The sequence below is a fragment of the Nannospalax galili genome, unplaced genomic scaffold, assembly GCF_000622305.1.
Source record: "Nannospalax galili isolate Female #2095 unplaced genomic scaffold, S.galili_v1.0 scaffold1097, whole genome shotgun sequence".
Taxonomy (NCBI): domain Eukaryota; kingdom Metazoa; phylum Chordata; class Mammalia; order Rodentia; family Spalacidae; genus Nannospalax; species Nannospalax galili.
In genome coordinates, this window is record NW_008340640.1 from 1,204,992 (window position 1) to 1,225,080 (window position 20,089).

At 38.6% G+C, this 20,089-nt stretch overlaps 1 protein-coding gene across 2 annotated transcripts in view; it reads right to left on the bottom strand.

Moving 5' to 3' along the window:
* Window positions 1–20,089, bottom strand: part of Rab27b (RAB27B, member RAS oncogene family) — a 169,659-nt gene that overhangs the window by 54,009 nt on the left and 95,561 nt on the right. The window contains exon 1 of one of the 2 annotated variants that reach the window (XM_029564774.1): window positions 11,518–11,798. The exons of the other annotated variant lie outside the window; for it this stretch is intronic. The gene's annotated coding sequence lies outside the window, so the exon portion shown is untranslated. Of the gene's footprint in view, window positions 1–11,517; window positions 11,799–20,089 lie in introns of those variants that run through there. 2 annotated transcript variants of the gene reach the window in all.

Genomic DNA, 20,089 nt, shown 5'->3' on the forward strand with positions numbered 1-20,089 from the left:
GTTCTGAAATATAAAGTTATGTGTAAAAAGTATTCCAAAAGTAAGAAAAAAGATTTTTCAAATATTTATCCATTAAAACCAAATAATCAAAATTTGATGTTCTTAACATTTGTAGATTTGAAAACTGGTACGTGTAATGAAAACATGCTTTGGGGTGATGATGTTTCAAAGCCAAAAATTATTGTCTGTCTGTAATCAATGGCTTGACCTTAGTGTAGCTTTTCATCCTGACAACCAGGTCAAGCAACAGTTACTTAAAATGATTCATAAAATATTATCAAAAATTCCAGGAGGAGTCTTTTCCCATAGTAATAGTATTTATGCCTTTTTCATATTTATTATACTATAAACAAGTCTAGACAGTCTTTACAAAGCAAGAAATTTGTACCCATAATGCAGTTACCTATACCCAAAACTCAGACAAGAAAAAACACAATGATCTTTCTCAACAGAATATGAAATATTGATTAGAGATGGGTAATTTTTGCACTATTCACAGCTGCATGACAGCTCAGTAAATAAGTAACAAAATTCCCAGGGAGAAAAGAATAGAAGAATTAGAGTAAACATTGCTCTAATCAGAAATCTTGCCTGGGAAATTTACAGGACAGATTATATGTCTAACTCAGACATGAGTCATTTCAGTGTTTTCTTAGGATCTTGTTTTTCCATCTATAATAATTATAAATAAATCACTTGGGCTACTGGTAAATTACTAGGAGTTTTTATATTAAGAAAATACCACGTTTGTTCAGAGTTGTTTCAAATGCTACATTCATCACAAAGTAGGCTCTGCAAACCTCTGTGAAAGCTGCCAAGAAGGGACCAGAGACCATGTAAATTGGACAAGGAGGCAAACAGTATATTCTCAAACTGATTATTTAACAACTCCAAATATGCATGGAGAGTGAGAAGCAGTCAGATGGTCATAATGGAATGTTTCCCAAGCTTTAGTAAGCAGTCAGCTGAGATGGAGACTTGAGACAGCATAGGGAAGACAGATTAGGAAAGAGAAAGCAACTTCCCTGAACCTGAACAATCATATATATATTTCTAATTTATATATATTATAAATATATTTTTTGCTTCGGTAGGTAGATCTTAGGTTAAAATGTGATAAATTCAGTCAAGGCAGAGCCAGGACAGAGCTATTGAGGAAAATTATCAGAGTTATTTTGAGTTTAAATTAATTGATTTAATTAATTTTTTAAATTAATTAACTGGGCATCAGTTATTAGAGACTAATATTAATAAGCCAAATCAACAGCTTCAATATCTTTAGAAACCTGTTAGGATGGAGTCCATGTGGCAGTGTATAGTCTAATCAACTGAGATACAACTTAGCATGTTTTACTGGGTGCCTGGGAGACAGTATCACTGAACAGAATTTCAGGGGAAGAGAATGTTATTTCAAGTCTTACCTATAAAAAGTAATAAATGATGTCATATTCATAAACTAAGAGCTAGTGAAATATTCAATATGTCCTTCTAATTTAGCAACATTGATGATAATGGTTAAGTATATAATCAGGTAGATTACATTTCTCCTAGGTTCCTGTAGAGTTTAAACATTATTATTAGTTAAAGCAAAACATTGCTTATAGAAATAAATCAAATCATTTGTTCTATATTTTGGCTTCTTCCTCTCCCCTGACCCCTAGAGTCCTTGAGAAATGATCATTGGTCTCATGGATGTTAGTGACCCAGGGGTGTGCATTATTTTTAATTTCTACCAGTATGGCTTCTCCTGAGGGGTCTGGATCTCAAATGCTGCTTTCCTGAACATACCCGTACCTCACGGGGGGTACGTCTTCTTTCCTTCTACTTGCTTCACTTTCTCTTTGCTAGATTTCAATTTGGAGGACCAGACATTAATTCACCCACCAAATTCCTTGTAAAACAAAGCCACCAAGCTAAACTTCATACGATTTTCCCCTTTCCCTCTGAGGTCAGTCAAGGCCTACACTTGTTAGTTCTCTGATCTGATCTCTTCTCATCGATTTTACAGTCACTAAGTTCATGAGATCTTTTTGAGTTCCCACTCCTAACTGATCACTCTACACTTTAAAGCATCTTCAATTTACCTTCCTTCTGTTACTATAACACTTAATTCTAAGGATGAACTAAATCTCACCAGGCTACAAACAAACTACTTGCCCATGTAACCTTCCCAGGCACTATGCTCTTTAAGAGCCTGTTAATCTTTACAATACAGAAGCCAAATAGGGTGCTGACACACAGCAGGCACTTAATGAATTATTTAAGTAAGCAAATTCAAACAGACTCCAGTTATACTGGATATTAAATTGCTATGGTGAGGCTTAATGTGGTGAAAATCAAATATTGAAGGGAGAGGGTCAGGCACTGGGGCCCGTTTTAGAGGGGCATGGTAGCACATGCCTGTAATCTCAGCACTTAAAGGTTAAAGCAAGAAGATGGAGAGCTGAAGGTCAGCCTGGGCCTTGGGTCTGGCCAGTTACCAAGACACTAACAAAGGGAGACAGGCACAGTTTTACATTTCTTCCTTGAAAATCTAATTTCAGTGTATATTTTTTATAATTTGACATACCCAGAAATATTAATCAATATATGTTTTATTTTTAAATGGCACATTCTAAATAATAAACAGAAGTATTGAATCATTCTCTTAGAATTAGTCTTAAGAACTGAGGTAGCTGTCTTTAGTGCACTCAAGGAATTGTGAAATCACGAACCTGGTTGTATTGTTTCTCTATTTAGGGATGTTTAGGTGGAAATGTCCAGAAATCAGATGTTTAAGTTAGTCTGAAGATACAGGAGAATCAATATGTAGCAAGTTTCTTATTGTAATAAATTGCATCGTTAATTTTTAAGTAACAACATTTTCTTTAAAATTTATATGATCCTATTATACTCAGAAGTTGTATTTCACCAAAAATGTCAATAATTCTTTGATTTCTCATGTTCACCTTTTGGATCCAGCAACCATGCACAGCACATGTTTACTGTGGAAGAAATCCATTAGAAAGCAGCTTTGAGCTATTTTTAAACCCTCCTATTATAATTTGTATATGCATAGGAACATGATTTCCAAAAAATGACCATAAAATTGTTTGTACTGGTTATGAAATATTATGGTACAAATAGTACATCTTTTAAAGCATATATAGTCAACATGTGTGATTTTAAAATTTATATTCTACTAATTTTGTAAAATTAGCAAAGTAATAGGTTTCAACATAGCATTTTCATATATATGTCATTATACTATGTTCTAATTCATCCCTGTCCCACTGCCTCTCCCCCACCCTCTGCCTGCCTCTTTCTCACTTGTTTTATTCTTAAGATTTTAGATATGAGAATGAATTTCAGACTTCCTTTAAGGACCAAAGAAAGGAACAGACACAACACACATGTAATAAAAGATTCAGTTCCATTATTGAACATGAGATTTTTTTCTTATTCTAGGCAATAGCATAGTAAGGAATTAATATTTTCTGTAGAGAAAATCTTTATCTATCTGACCCAAGTGTTAATATTAGCATTTTAAAAGAAATGGATATTTTATAGTATCCCTCTGTGTAGTTAAATTGTTTATGATTATGCAACTAGTCTATTAAGTATGGTATCAGCTATAATATTAAAAGTTTTTATGTTAATTATTCACAATTAATCAAATTTTTATAAATAAGTACCTTAAAGTTTAAAGTAAATGAGATATTCAAAGTCACATGGGCAAAGAACAGTTGGAGTTACAACAGGGAACTGAATTCAGGAATGTGTAAGTTTAAATGGTTCTAGAAATTTCCATTTAAAATTAGTTATTGTTCTTAAAGTGTGATGCCTTTACCCTTCATTTCCTGGCTTCCTCCAGACTGATTCTGAGACTCAATCTCAGCACTCTAGACTGCCAAGGCTGTGTCTCAAGACTTCATTTCACTAACATCACTCTAATCCTGTATCTCCTGGGAAGTACTTCCTTAGCCTCATGCACCCACCCACTCAGGAGTCAGTGGATTTTGAAAGGGTTAATGTTGTAGGGAGTTAGAATCCTGAGACACATTCAATTAGAAACACTGTTGGGGAACCAGAGAGAACATTCTAATGGGCGTGAAATTCATCTTCAGAGCAATTCTGCTATCATTCCACAGTTACTTACAGAGAAAAGTTCAACACAGAATTCAATGACACAGGACAAAGGTGCACCCTAGGATCTCTCAAGCTACAAAGATGACCACATCTGTAGGCTGTGATGCCTCTACACACTGTAGGACCAAAAATCCTGGACAAAAAACCTTATTCTCCATCATCCACCTAGAACACTCTCCCAATCTCAGATGGAAGTAATTCTCGTCAAGTCTGAATTCCCGAGGCAGGGTAAGAGCATCCAAATCAAGGATATCAGAAAGCTTGACTACCGAGTTACACGCTCTTCATTTCTTTACTGTGGTTGTCCAAGTGGCCAAGTGAAAAATTAAAAGCAAACAAAGGATACTTGATGAGATCCTATAGCCTGATTTCAAAATAAGAAGTACCCAATATTGGCCTAGTGAAGTCCCAGAACAAATGCGAACCATTAAGTGACTCATTCATGTTATAACTCTGTGTGGCCTTCATCCATCTCCAACTGAAAATTAAACAGTAGGTCCCACTCCTATGAGTCTCTCTGTATCTAAGCCTGCTTCATTATGTTTTTACTCTCGTGTGTGTGTATAAATATTTTCAATATAGTAGTTTTCTCACCTAAGATATGTTTTGCAGTGTAGTTTTCTGTGCTGTCTTTAATGAAGCTCTAATATCCCAATCTTGACCATTTGAGAATACAGTAGGTTTTACAAGCCCTAGAGATATTAAGCTCAAACTCTGTGGGGCAAGGTCCAGGCCTTGGAGTTAGGGACAGTAGCTTCCGTATAGAAAGTTGTAGTAGCTATCTTTAGTGAACTCAAGGAATTAAGAAGTTAGGAAACAAATAATGTTGCTCCTGCATTTGTGGCCTTAGGGAAAACCAGGAAATTAGAAGCCTATATCAATCCATGGAGGCACCTGACTCAATATGCAGCCTATCTTGATATTAGAAATGGTTTCTACTTCTTTTCAAGCACTGAGAGATGCTCATTTTAGAGAGACATAGCAGCACATGCCTGGAATCTCAGTACTTGGAGGTTAAAGCAGGAAAATGGAGAGCTGAAGGCTAGCCTGGGCGAGAGAGCAGGACACTACCAAGGGAAGGAGACTTAGTTTTACATTTCTTCTTTGAAAATTCTAATTTCAGTCTATATTTTATACATTTTGACATACCCAGAAATATTCATTAATATTGTTTTATTTATAAATATAGCATAATCTAAATAACACACATAAGTACTGAATAATTCTTTTGCCTAAGTATAATTACCTTGCCTAAGTTAGAGGGCACAAATACAATATGAACCAAATTTTCTTTTCTTGGTATTTCCCTCCAGTCAAATTTAATGCACAGTTTCATTTCTCTGAGAAAGTTAAGGAAATAACAAGACCACAGTCTATGTTGACCTTGAGTTCACCATAATTGGAAATATAGAAAAAAAGCGCTAAAGTCCTGTAGTTTAGCCTTTTAAAATAAGTTTCTTTTTTTTTTTCAGTTTCTCTGTCTCCCCCACACATACCCTCCTTCACTCTCCTCTCTTGATTGTCTTTATTTCTATCTCTAAGTAAATACACTAGCAACTGGAAAAGAGAAGAAAGAAGAAACTAAAGTCTAAGTAAATCTGTAAGTTACCAAAGTCCAGAGGTATACAGCAGAGCATTAAAATAATCAACAGCACCTCTCATTTTATACCAGAGAAAGTCAAGATCTGGGGCTGAATACCATGTCCTTTAGCCGTACACTATATAGTACTGGCGATATTTGATTACTGACAGAGTAAACTTAATTGTTTGATATCAATATATGAGCCTATATCTGTCTTCAATGAAATAGCTTAATTTACCTAAAATACTTTTGCAAGTGTGAATACTAAATAATTGTTTTGTTTGGAAGCTCCAACCTAACTTACTTTGGTATGTTTTATTTTTTTCTTATAACTAAAACTTCACTATCAATTCTTACTTTTGTATCTAGACTGCTTATCAAATGTTATACAAGTTATCTTCTTAGATATGTAGTACCATAGCTTTGGAAAGGAACCAGAAGCCCACTTAATTATATTTAATGCAATTTCCTGATTGAAGATGCATCAGCAATACCTCTGGAAAATCATTTTTGTGTGGCTTCCCTTTTTGGTCTTCTCCAACCTCTGCAATGACTAAAGGGGACCCCCCCCCAAGCTCCCCTGTACCCCTCTCTACCTCCTGCTTTCCACTTCCCACTCCCTTTTCTTGAGTCCTTGAATATACCAAGCTCACTCGAGGTTAGAAATCCTATAGATACCTATGCTTTGTCTGGTTGGTTCTTTCTAGTTGTTTTGCTGTCCAGCACCCAGACATCCTTGAGGACTGAACTGACACAGTGTCTTTAGAGAAGTCCCCTTGAGCATGCCTACCGACATTCTTTCTCACTTGAAGAATGTCCTTGTGTTCACAGCAGCTGGATCTCTTGAACATTTTTCCCAAGAGCCAGCCCATTCTAGGTTTCACTCTTCCTCAAACTGCTGAGAACAGACACAACACCTCTTTTGTATTTCTGATTCTTGGTCTTATAAACCAATTCTTAAATTGATTTTACTAGAGCCTGAATGTAGCCTCCCAAGTTTTTCTCATGGCCACTCGATCCATTTCTCTTGGGATTAGATGAACTGCTCATTACAGAATTGTATTGGTTTTTCTGCATATGCTATTTTAAGAAGTCCATCTCCTGTCAAGGTTGCCAGTGTCTCCATATGGCCATGTGCTACTACCACTTGCTCCCCTCACGCTTTATCTGAGCATCATCTGGCAACACTGGCAAGTCCTGAAAAACTTCTGGGTCCTGTTCAGGACAGTGTCCTCTGATAAATGAGCACCCACTTGACTGGCTCCTTCTGATGCTTCCTGCTGCAAGATCCCTAAGTGTTGAAACAAGTCAGAGATCAGCCCTCAGATCTGGATCTTGGTCTTGCTCTAGCTCTCTCCAGTAGACATCCTCAAGACCGTGGCTCTAGATAGCATTCCCAGTCATTTGATCCCCAGTAACTTCTAACTGTTCCAGATTCATAAATACAAAAGCCTAACTGGATGTTTCTACTTGGATATCTAAAATATTTCATATGATTGGTAGTGGGGTCTTCATCTTCCCTCTCTTTCTCCCCAACTTTCCCAATCTTAAGAAGTGCTTTAGAATGTACCCCGTATTTTCAGTACACAGCCTGGTGATCATGTCACTCCTTTCATTATCCCTGCCTGTACCCAGTTTATCAGCAAGTCCTGTCAGCTAAGCTTTCTGAACCAATCCGGGACCACAGTTCCAACTTAACATACACTGCTGCCATCTCTGGTCAACTGGAGTAACTTTCTAAGTGAGCTTTCCACAGTAGTCATCTTGTCACCTATTTTCTTCAAGTAAACCTGAGAGATAATTCTTAAAACATCGCTTCCTTACATGTACAATGCTTTCATCACCAAGAAATAGTAATTTTTTGAATGACAAACATGCAAAGTATCCCAATTTGATCACGTTACAATACAATGTGCTTCAGATTCTGAAGGAGACTGCTTCCATGACCGTTAGGAATACTACCATATACAGAAGATTGAGCCCTTGTATGCAAGTGCGTAGTATTTGCCTATAACCTGCAGAAGTCACATTTTAAATTATACTGTCCCTAGATTAATGATAATATCAAATACAGTACAAACTCTATGTAAACAGTTGATAGATTGTTTAGATAATCATAATGAGAAAGAGTGTATACATCTTCAATACTGATGCAATTTTGCTTCAAATATTTTTTCTCAGCTTTTAAAAATTTTTCAGTTTTTAAATATTTTTATTGAGCTTTTGTAATTTCATACAACAGTTCTTAATCAAATTTAGATCCCTTCCTTCATCTATGCCTCCCCATCTCCCCACAAAACTTCACGTATTCCACCATACATTCATTCTGGCATTTGTAACCAAATGTCCTTCAGTGTAAATGTGTCCACTGGAGTCTAGTTAGCCCATCTAGTGATCATATGTAAGTCATACTCTCCCTCACCCACCAGCAATCAGTCTCCAATAGTTCTCAGTCTAGTGTGGGCCTGCCACCTATTTCTCTCCTCCCTTTTGGGCCCTTGTTTAATTGTGTTGGCGTGGGACCTGTGCTTGATACCATCATTTCCACAACTTCACATGTGTAAGCTTCCAGTGGCCTGGAAGCTTCTGCTTCCCTATGTTCATGAACCAGCCCTGGCTCTTCCAATCTTTCTGCCCCCTGTTCCGCAATGGTCCCTGAGCTGTGGGTGGATAAGGTTCCATATAGGAGCCCTAGCCTACACTCTACAGTCTCTTATTCTTTAAAATTTGGCCAGTCGTGACCTTCTGTGTGCATTGCACTCTGCTATATAAAGAAGCTTTACTGGTGAGAGTTGAGGGATGCTTCAAATACTTTGATTCAAAGTTAGTTGAACACATGGATGCAGAATCCACTTACAAAGAGAGCCAACAGCATATATAAACTGAAACTTCACACTGCACTTCACATATATGTACAATTATTATGTAATTATAAAATGGAACTTAAAATAAATCTTTCTTCCTGAGGCTTTTCCTGACCACTGACATTACTTTCCCCCTTTACCACTAATAACACTAAAACTTAATAACACTCAAACTTCCAGGAATATTAATTTGTTCATCTACATCTAAGTCTATCTCCCCACACCAGGAATGTAATGCTTACGATGGCAGAGTCGTTGTTTGTCTTAACATCTCCTATCCACAGTTCTTAGAAGAATATTAATGCTCGTAGCATGCTCAGTAAGGCTATGTTGAAAAATGTTCTACAGACTGTTTGTACGTGATAGCTTTTTCTCATTTCACCCAGAGTAAAAACCAAAAGCCAGCACATTTATTAGCACGTTCAAAGGCTCTATGACCTGGCTGTTATTACCTTCTCTTGGAAGATGACTGGCAAATCCCTGCCCCCTGGTCATTCAGTTTGGCGTATTATTCCTCTTTGCATCCAGAGGTTCCCTCCCTCTTGTTCCAGATGGACATTTCAGTAGCCTCTCGGTGAGGCTGGCCCTGGCACTTGATCTGCAATTTTGATACTTCCTGCTCTATACTACTGAAACTTACTGTGGGACTCTCCCCTGCCCTATCCCCTTTCTCTTCAGCACTTTTCAGTAATGTGTCATAGATTTAACCTGTTCATCCTGTCTATTATTTGTCTCTCAGATAAATGATAAGATTTTAGGGATTTTGCCTGCTTTGTCCACGTCTGTCCCCGCAGAGCCTAGAGCAGTAATTAGTGCAATTTAGAAACATTTGCTGAATAAGTGAACAAGTGACTGAATATATTATTTAATCTCAATATATTGAACAACTGGTTAGTTAAAAAATAAATTTAGATTTCTTTTAACCATTTGTTAGACAGAAAGTTATTACTGGTAATTTATACATGTGTCCTTCACTCATCTAAGGATGGCTGGAGAGAAGTTCAATATCTAGAGAACATGAATAATGATTGAAAGGCTTGAAATCAATTAAGTATATAGTGCTAAGAACAAGTTCATCTGTTGATGTTGCTGCTTGTAACATCTATAAAACAAACAGCCATGCCATATCATATATATATATATCCAATAATGAAGAAAGCCAATCATTTTCCTTGGGCAGACATCTTTATAAATAATTCGTGGGAAGCATCTGGTTTGTCCTGTCAGTTTTTATTGTACTTTTTTTTCTCCATCTCAACATTACAATTAATTGCTTCAGAGCTGAACTATTGGTTAACCAGCCTTGATGAATCAACCCAAGAAACTGGATTCATTGTGAGACAACTTTTATGTGAATAGTTGGTATTCACTTCACACACCACTGATCAGTGAGACTGAAAGCCTAACCCAAACTTTCTAAGAATTGAAGAAAAGAACAGATTTCAGTTCTGAACCACCTGGGACTTTTAATGCCCATGTTTCTAGAATGGTTAAATAAATGAGCAGCCACTCTGAAACCAGGGGACAGTTTTAGCATGAGGTTGTGTACCACAGAACTATGAGGATTGCTTTTACAGGGTTACCTTCCTTATCAGGTCAAACATGCCTGTTCTAGAAATGGCCTATGAGGAGGGAGAGCTGTGGTTTGCTCACATTTGACAGATTCTCTTTATTGCCTCTTGGCACAGATGAGAACAGGCTTATCCAGTTTCATCTGAAATGTTTTGTCTTCCTTTGAAAAGCAATGATAGTAACAGGTTGGTAGCAGGTCCATAGTCAGGTCATAAGCAGAAAAGCCTCATTAATATTAAGGTACCTGTCAAGTGCACCCCTTTCGATGATCTATAGAAGTCTGCCTTCAAGAATAGATTTTGTGTGGATAAATGTCTGTGCTTGGAAACTATGAAAAATAACTATGGGGGATAGGGTACATTAGGAAAGCAGTGCTCTCACCTTATAAATACAAACTGAACTTCAAATCCAGAAATCTTAGCTACTTAAGGTAATGCTGATCTATTTTTTTCTGTCTACTTTTCAAAATTTAGAACCACTAACCATGTACAATCTACATATATTACCAAATAGCTGTAAATATAACTAAATGTTAAGAACTGTGAACATTTTTCTTAAGAGCCAAAATCAAAATCCATACCTTTACTATTTACTACTTTTACTAGTAACTCTGAAACTACAGGCTGTCCATTTAAACTTAATTTAATGATGTACCATTTACACAACTGGAGTCCCATAGACTTGGTATTGGATGTTGCCATAAAAAGCTGGCAAACATGTTACAGGCGTGCTGGCTTTAACCAAACACAGCTTTTTCCTAGGAAGGCCATCTCTACTTCCATTTCACCTGCGTCAAATACCTTCCGGGGATTTAAAAGAAGGTTGTAGTGGGCCAATCTTGGAAGAGCACTCACGCCCCACATTTCCTAGATGCAAAACTTCGATCAGAATTTGAAAGTAACAGAGCGAAACACTGGAAAACGAAAGGACTGGACTCTGGCTGATTCAGCCCAACGGAGTGCTAAGAAATGTCCTGTCTCTGGCCTGGCCAGTCTTCCTAAATCACTTCTCCCTGAATGTCCCTCTCAACACGCCATCCCCCTTCCAGCTCATTAATCGTTAATTTGGTTTTTGTTTTTTCTCAGATACAGATGGTAGGAGATGGGCATCCGGTGTCCAATGTTTTGGTTTGGTGTTTTGTCCTAATCAGCTGTTCGATAGGCAAACACCAAAACAAAGGTGGCTGCTGGAGTTTGCGGGTGCGCGGCGCACGCCCCCAGTCCTCCCGGCCAGGTTTGGGGCTGGGAACAGATGGGAGGCTGCCTCGCCGGGCCTGCGGGGCTCTGGGCGTCCCATTTCGCCAGCAGCCGCGCGGGCACCGGGAGGGGGTGGTACCGCATTCCAGCCGACAGCCCGCCTTCCCCAACTCACCAGCCTGCGGTGCTGGGGCTCAGAGCGCTGGTGTCGGATTTCACCGCGGGTTTCTTCCCTTCCCAGGCTCCGAGCTCCGGGGCGAGCAGCCACCACCGCGCTGGCAGCTTCAGAGAGCCACAGCCATGAGGACGGCGCCCTGCGTCTGCAACCTGTGGCTCCGATTCAGTCCAACTCCGGGCGGCCCCCAACCCCTGCCCGTCGCGAATGCAAGTGGCAGGGCTGGTAGCACCACCCCGGGAGTCCGCCTCGGCGGCTGGGATCAGGAAGGTTTGTGTGAGAAGGCGTGTCTCTGAGTCCTAACGCGGATGTGCCCGGCTCACCTCGGGCCAATCTTGCTGGTGACTCACCTCCTGCAAGAAGAAACACACTTGGCTCCTGGTTAATTCTCGGCGCTGTGGGGTTGCAAGCCCTAGCTAGCGTTGAGCTCATTTTCATTCACGTATCTTGTGTTTTCTCAAAGGGCTCTGGGCGGTGTGGGGAGACCAGCTTCTATAGATAGCTAGCCTCAGCCAAGGGGATGTGCAGACACCTAGAGCAAGCAGATCCAGGTGGAGGCAGGAAAGGCCTCCGGAAATTGCATTTCTAAAGTTCGGGTGCATTCATATGAACACATTAATCATTATGCGCCACCCCAAAAGCCCTAAAGCCAATTCTGGGAGACCACTGACTTACTGTTTTGTTCCTTTGTTTTTGCTTTGACAGGGTGTCCCTAGTCCTAGCCGGCCTGGAAGTCACTATGTGGACCAGGCTGGCCTCAATCTCTTAGAGATCTACCTGCCTCTGCCTCCTGAGGGCTGAGAGAAAAGGCGCACAAGCTACCACGCCTGGCGTTGAATTACTGTTAAATGAAATAATAAACACACTCATAGTTACTTAACTAGTATTTATTAAGTTCCTACTATGTGGCAGGTCCTGTTCTAAACACTTCCCATTCTCTCATAAAGCCAAGATCCTATGTAGCCCTCTGGGCATTACATTGTGAACATACTCTGACATCCTTAATTTGCAGACTGGTCAGGTGAGAACACATGATCTAATACATACAGTCATGTTTGACTTAGTCCTTCACAAAGAAAACAGTTCCAAACCTGTTGCCTGCATCCACTTAGGGTCAGTAAGACTACTTAAATGTTTAATTGTTTAATCCAGAACTGATCTGATGTCTCAGAAATTAATGCGGCAGACACCACTAAGGTCAACCTCAGAGCATTTCTTATAAAAAGGGGAAAACACCTCAAACCCAAAGATAACCATTTTATGTGGTTTCCTGTTCTTATCTTGAAAATAAGGATAATTGGACCAGCCAGGGCTATGTAGTGAGTTTCCAGCCAGCTTGAGCTACAGTGTGAGACCTGTCTCAAAAAACAACCAACGAACCAATCAACAAAACTTTTTTCTAGAGTTGTTATTGAGTTCATGTCAGTACAGTGCCTAGAACAGTGCCTGGCATTTTGTTCTACAGTGGTCTTGGCTACACTTACTGCTTTAGTAGTACTTAATTTATTCCATTCTCCCAAAATATCATCTAATTTATAAGAATTGTTTTAGATCTTCTAAGAGAAAAATGTCAGCTTATATATATTCAAAATACATATAGTGGGATCTATTTGATAAATCTACTTTACTTCTGTATTAGTTACTTTTCTATTGCAGGGATGAAACACCATGACTGAGGCAACTTACAGAAGGGGCAGTTTATTTGAGCTAAGGGTTCAAGGGGTAAGGGTCCGTAATGGTGGGAAGGCATGGCGGAAGGAGGTGGCCAGAGCAGAAAGCCAAGCAATCACATCTTCAAGCAGGCACTGGAAGCAGAGAGGGACTGGAAATCTGGCAAGGCTTAAAACTCTCAAAGCCTGCCCCTTGTGACATACCACAAGGCTGTACCTCCTAAAACAGCACCTCCAACTAGGCACAAAACGTTCAAATATTTGGAGCCTATGGGGGACATTCTCATTCAAACCACCACAGCATCCATCAGCAATATGTATCTGTATAGCAAGTATATGTTCATGGGTCCAAATAGAGCTAAAAGAAGGAAGATGATTTTATTCCATTGTGAACACACTGATTTAAAGTGGTTGTGCTTAACAATGAGGGCTCGTCTTCCTCATCTATTCCTAATAGCCATTGTTCTCCCGTATGCAGCAGATTCTTACCATGAAAAATTTGACACATTTATCATTTGCTGCCCTTGCCACTTTTCCTAAGTGTGTCACCTGCCTGGTAGGGTGACCCTGGCAGGAACAGCTCTGCTGCAGTGACTTGCTACATGCAGCCCTGTCTTTCTGGTTCTGAGGCTCAGGGCCATTAGTATCCATAGTGACATGACTGTAGGTGATGAGCACCACCTTCCATATAGAGAGAGGACATCCCAGGAGGGGAAGAAAGTAAAAGACAGGAGGATCAGGCTAGAATCAAAGACAGAAAAAGTAATGCAAACAAGGTGACAACATCCTGTGTCATGGTATAATTTTAAAGGCTCCTGTACCTGGGGTTTATGTGGCACAAATTAAATAGATAAAATTTCTGTCTCATTCAACAAAGTAGCTTGTGTGGTAAATACAGACAAAGTGGCAAATTTATCATCTGTATTTCATTTTCCTTTCCTCAAACACTTTCAGTACAATAAATTCATGTTGTTTTTAAAAAATACTTTTAAACGATCAAGAAAAAAAAAAGATGAGACATCATCAGATAAAATAAATTGCAATGTATTTTAAAAATAATTTTAATCAGTTGGAGGCAAGGTACACGATTCAGAAGATCCATTTGCACAGAACATGTCTAGGGGTAGCGTTCTGAATAAGTGGTTACAAACCATTCCCCTGGCAAAACCCAGCAGGCTCAGACGGAGTTGGGCCAGATGTGGGGATTGTCCATAGAATGCTTGGACCCAAAGTTCCCTTCTCCATTGTCATGCAATCAACCAAGAATAAGTTCCTTCATCCGCTCATTCCGAACTCCAGCAGACTGGAGGTGCATGTTCTGGCAAATGCAACTAGAGTAATTTATGGCTCAGCAACACCAACTGAACATATGCCCTTTCACTCTGCTCCTAATGAGTGACTAGCAAAACAGTTTATATACAAAACAAACAATATAAAAACCTCCTGAGATAAAAAAAAATACTAAAAAATGTTAAAAGTGTAAAAGAAAAGTTTTAGGGAAAATAAAACAAAAGTTACATAAAATATTAACAAAAATCTGTAACTCAAAGTAATTCCAGAGAATTCTAGAAAGGAGTTCAGAACATAAATGGATGGAAAAGTGAATAAAAAGAAACAATGCTTTAAAAAATTCCACAAATTAAGGCTACTTAAGGCTATGAACTTCAGAGAACAAAGTTTCCACTAACAGTCAAGAAGAATAAATTTCAAATTTATTTTATTTTAAAAATATTTTTATTTAAAAATGTATATGAGTTTATTGCCTGTTTGTATTGTTTGTATCTAAGTGAACCCCTGTCATACAATGCCCCTGGAGGTCAGAAGAGGATGTCAGATCCCATGGAACTGGAGTTATGGACGTTGTTAGCTGCCATGTGGGTGCTGGGAACTGAACCTGGGTCCTCTGCAAGAGCAAACAGTGCTCTTAAACTTGGAGTCATCTCTTTAGCCCCAAACTTCAAATTAATTAATTAATTAGACATACCATGATTCATCAGATATAACAGTAGCCCAGAAATAAAGTAAAAAATCTAAAATGTCTTCCAGAACCATAAGGCAGCCATATATAAAAAAACCCTGCATTGAAATCTAGATGCTTGTGTGAATATCTTTACATCTTAAATTAATTTAGAATTGTTTACTCAGATGAATTGTTAGCCATGTAAATAAAGACATTTTCATGCTTTCAAGACCTCTAAATTGTCCTTCTTATATACCATTTTTAAGGAATATCATCCCATTTCAAACAAGCTGATAGATCAAGAGGACAAAGATGAACCCTAGAAAGCTTAAGTCCAATATGAGAGACAGGAATTAGAATTCTCCAGAAGAATACTATTAGGCAACAGGCCTAAAGTAGGAGGATGGCTTGCAGTAGTTATGTCTTCAAAAACATAAGAAAGAAAATCATAGATCTGACACACATGTGCACTGGAAATTTATTAAGAATGCTCACTGGAGTCACTGGATTCTGGGTTCTTTTCTCATAAACATCCCACTGGATTTTTTTGAGCACCCTGCAGCTGAAAAAGAGTACAAATGAGTTCTAGCCAGTGAAACGTGGACAGAAGTGGTAGACACTCCAGTCCACACCCAGAACATAGCTCCTGAGCTCCCAGCTTCCCTCTGCATACCTCTCTTTTTCTCACTAGTATGAAGATAGAGAAGGGAGGAAGCCTTCTGAAACCTACAGGACATTAAAGTTAGTAGGGGAGGGAGTTTGTGACCATGAATGAATGATTGTATCTATAAAAACCCAAGCTGTTACCTTTTGAACAATGACTTGAGCAAGAAATAAACTTCTATAAAGACACAGATTTTGGGGGTTACAGCAATTAGGTTATTCTGATTGTAACAATTTGAAGTATCATTTGGAGGCAATTTTGGGTAATTTGATTATGTGCACAAAGTATGCTAAATAACATCTAAAAGTACATTAGAAACTCCAGGAATAAACAAAAGTTGTGTGAGAAAAGAATTCCATGATACAATTCGGCATCATTCAAATGTGAATATAATCAGTATAATAAGATTCCCCAAATAATTAACCAAATGGAAAAAAAAAAACCTATATTTGGGGGGTTGGGAAGCATGCAAGGGAAAGACTTGGAATGTGTGTATGTGTGAAGCAACAAAATCTATAGTTATGATCACATAAAGTCAATAAACATTGGGTAAGATGGCACACGCCTTTAATCCCAGCACTCGGGAGGCAGAGACAGGTGGATCTCTGTGAGTTCAAGGCCAGCCTGGTCTACATAGTGAGTTCCACGACAGCTAGGGCTACAGGGAGACCCTGTCTCAAAAAAACCAAAAAAAAAAAAAAAATGTAGGAGGATAGCAAATCATTTGAAATATGTAAGGGCCACAAAGCCATGAAATGAATCAGATATTTTCTTATGGAATTCAGCCAGGACTTAGGAAAAAAATCTGTGGCTACTTTGTAACAACTTTAACAGTATTTTACACTGTTTTCTTTTTTAGTTTTAAAAAGATTTATATGGGGATGGAGAGATGGCTCAGTGGTTTATAACACTGGCTGTTCTTGTAGAAGACCCAGGTTTGAATCCCAGCACCCACATGGTGGGTTAACAACAGTCTGTAACTCCAGTTCCAGGGAATCTGACACCCTCTTCCTTCCTTCACAGGCATTGCATGACACAGGTGCACTTACACACATGCAGGCATAACACTCGTACACATAGAGTAAAAATAAATAAAATTTTTTTAAAGATTTATTTGATTGTTATGTGTGTATGTATGTATGTATGTATGTATGTATGTATGTGTGTATGCACATGCATGCAGGTGCCCATGGACACCAGAAGAAGGTATCAGATCCTTTAGAGTTTGAGTTATAGGCAGTTGTAAGCCTCCCAACAAGGGTGCTGGGAACTGAGCTCCAGTCCACTAAGGAGCAGCAAGTGATCTCAAACACTGAGCCATCTCTCCAGCCTCCCCTTTAAATGATTTATCACTTTTTAAATTTTAGCTCATTCTTGGAAAGTTTTATACATGCATATGATAATTCTGGTCATGTTTGTCCCTCCACCTTTTATTATTCCCTAGCCTCCCCTCCTCCTTCACCAAGTCCCCATCCCATTCCTGGGTCTTTTTTTTTTTTAATTACCTTAATAAAAATGGTATTAATTTGAATGTAGCTTCAAAATGTACAAAGAGGAATGAAAGACATTTGTTCAACAGAGAAAACATTACATTTTGTTTTTTAAACATTTGCATATCAACGTAATAGCCTAACAGCAGGGAGGAATGTGAATCTGGGGTACAGAATAAAGACAGATTTGAGAGATTTCAACAAACACTTATTAATCAGCTCATGTCTGGTCCACTGGTAGTCATTGAAGTTGCAGTGGAAAAGAGCAAATAAGGAGAAACATGCTATAAAAGAGAATGAATTGGTTGTGGGTTTTTTTTAGACAAAGGCTCATGTGGCTCAGGCTGGCTTCAAACTCTGTATGTAGCAGAAAATGACTTTGAACTCCTGATCCCCCTGCCTCTACCTCCAAACTGCTGGGATTACAGGTGCGCATCAAATGCTCAGCTTGAGCATGTTATCTTGTTTTTTAATTTTAAACAGCAAACACATTTGATTTTTTTCTCTCATTCTTAGTAGCACAAACCACAGAATTCTTGGTCATGATACAGACTTGATTCTTCAAAATCTCTTGAAAGATTTCTCCTGACTTGGACTCCACACTGTTAAATCTCAAGGTTTCCAACTAACCCCAATCCTGCCATGGCAGAGAAATCAGGCTTTGCTGGGCAGACATACGGGTGTGCCTCCACGGATTGCTCGCTCATGTGGAGTCTGTCTAATCACAAATAAAAATCAACCCCTCCCTGCTGGAAGGACACCCCACAGGATGACTAACAAGCCACAGGACCGGACTCCCAGGTCACTCTTCTTGTCCTCCTATTTCCAAGGACGTCACTTCAAGAAATGTGCGTGCTTAGGGGACTTCATGCTAGCAAACTGATTTAAATGGGGAGCACATGAAATCTTGGAGATGTTTGATAAACTGGACACATGTTTACAATTGTAGCTACACCATCAATACAACTATGGGGCTCTACCCTTAACATAATTTCTGATCTCTGTTTCTTAGACTGTGACATGAAGAAACACTTAGACCTTATATAAAGGTTAATCCAATTTACATTGAATTATTTTTTTCCTGTGTTAAAGGAACATACTATGAAGGGGGCTCAGTTTGATTTGTAATTTTGCTTATCATTTATGTGGAAACTCTGACTTCTGAGAAGTCCTAATGTGTGTCTGTGCTCTGATATATCCATGACAAAATGTCATAAATAAAATCATAGACATAATTACAATCAGAACACTCTTTGATCAGTTTCAATAGCAATGTTGAATTGTTAAATAGAAGGAAATAATAATAAAACTAAGCACATAGGAAAGATTTTTACAAGCTACTTGGACAATGGTATACATATAAATAGAGTCACACATCAGCATATGCAATGGCATGTGTGAACAGAAGTAGTATGTATAATCTTTATCCATTCTGTTTTTGTATTTCAGCAAATTTGATTTTTTCATAACTGAGACACTAAACATCAGAAATTAAGCTTTGTAAAAGAGTCAAAGTGTTATATGTCAGATTCTAAGAAGTGATTTACGATCCACTGTCTATAAAAAATAAGAAATTCTTTAAATGTGTGCATTTTCTCAATGAAAATCAGAAAAAGGAGTTTGACACCGTGGTGGTTTGAATGAGTGTCCCCCATAGGTTCAGAGTATTTAGACCTTTGGTTCCCAGTTAGTGGTGCTGTTTGGGAGGGCCAGGGAACCTTTAGGAGGTGTGGCCATGCTGGAGGAAGCCTGTCCTGGGCTTTGAGAGTTCTTAAGCCTTGCTGGATTTCCAGTTTCACTCTGCTACCTGTGCCTGCTTGAAGAGATGAGTACTTAGCTTTCTGCTCTGGCCGCCCCTGCTGCCACGCCTCCCTGCTGTGATGGACTCTTACCCTCTCGAACTGTAAGCCAAATAAAATCTTTCTACTATAAGTTGCCTTGGTCATGATGTTTTATCACAGCAACAGAAAAATAACTAATACAAACACCCCCACAATAGTTCTTATGACACAATATTACAGTTATACATTTTGACAACTCCCTGTCCTACGGTTTAACATATGAGAAATAAACCACATAAATACCTTAGCTATTGCTGGACACCCTCAGTTCTGCCTCAGCTCAATAGTGGCAAAACTGGATTTGTATCAATAAGTAACACAGCTCAAATGTGCACTTAGTCATTCTGCCACAAGACATTTTAACACTAATCACTACCATGTGGAATCTACTTTCTCCAACCAATTGCAAATGATTTTTACTTTTTCTTTAGACTACCATTGTCAAGATAAAATGATCCTTAAAATCTCTCCCTTCTCAGACCTCAGTGGATGGACTTGCACTGGGGAACATCTGGGGATACTGATTTGACACAGTGGGACATAACAGGGATGACAGAGTGTATGGGCTCCAGTAGGGGACTATGAGAGGGTGCTAGTGGCAACAGGGGTATAGAGATGATTAAGATTGTTTGCAATGTTCTGTATGAAATACACAGAAATTCAATAAAAACACATTAAAAAATCCCTCCATTCTCGTCAGAAATAAAAAATAAAATATTTTCTGAATCCACTCTGTTATTAATAACTACCAATAAACTTTATTTTAAAAATATAACATCATCAAAGTTAATCTCTCAGTTATTTTTGCATAAACGTACTTAGTGGTTTTAGACTGCTACAATTTTAGAATTCTTTAAAGGCTTTAGAAATTCTTGAGTCAGTCAGATCCTGGGCCAATGATTCCATGATTCATGTGGTTTGATACTGGCCATGTTCCTTGGCTAAGA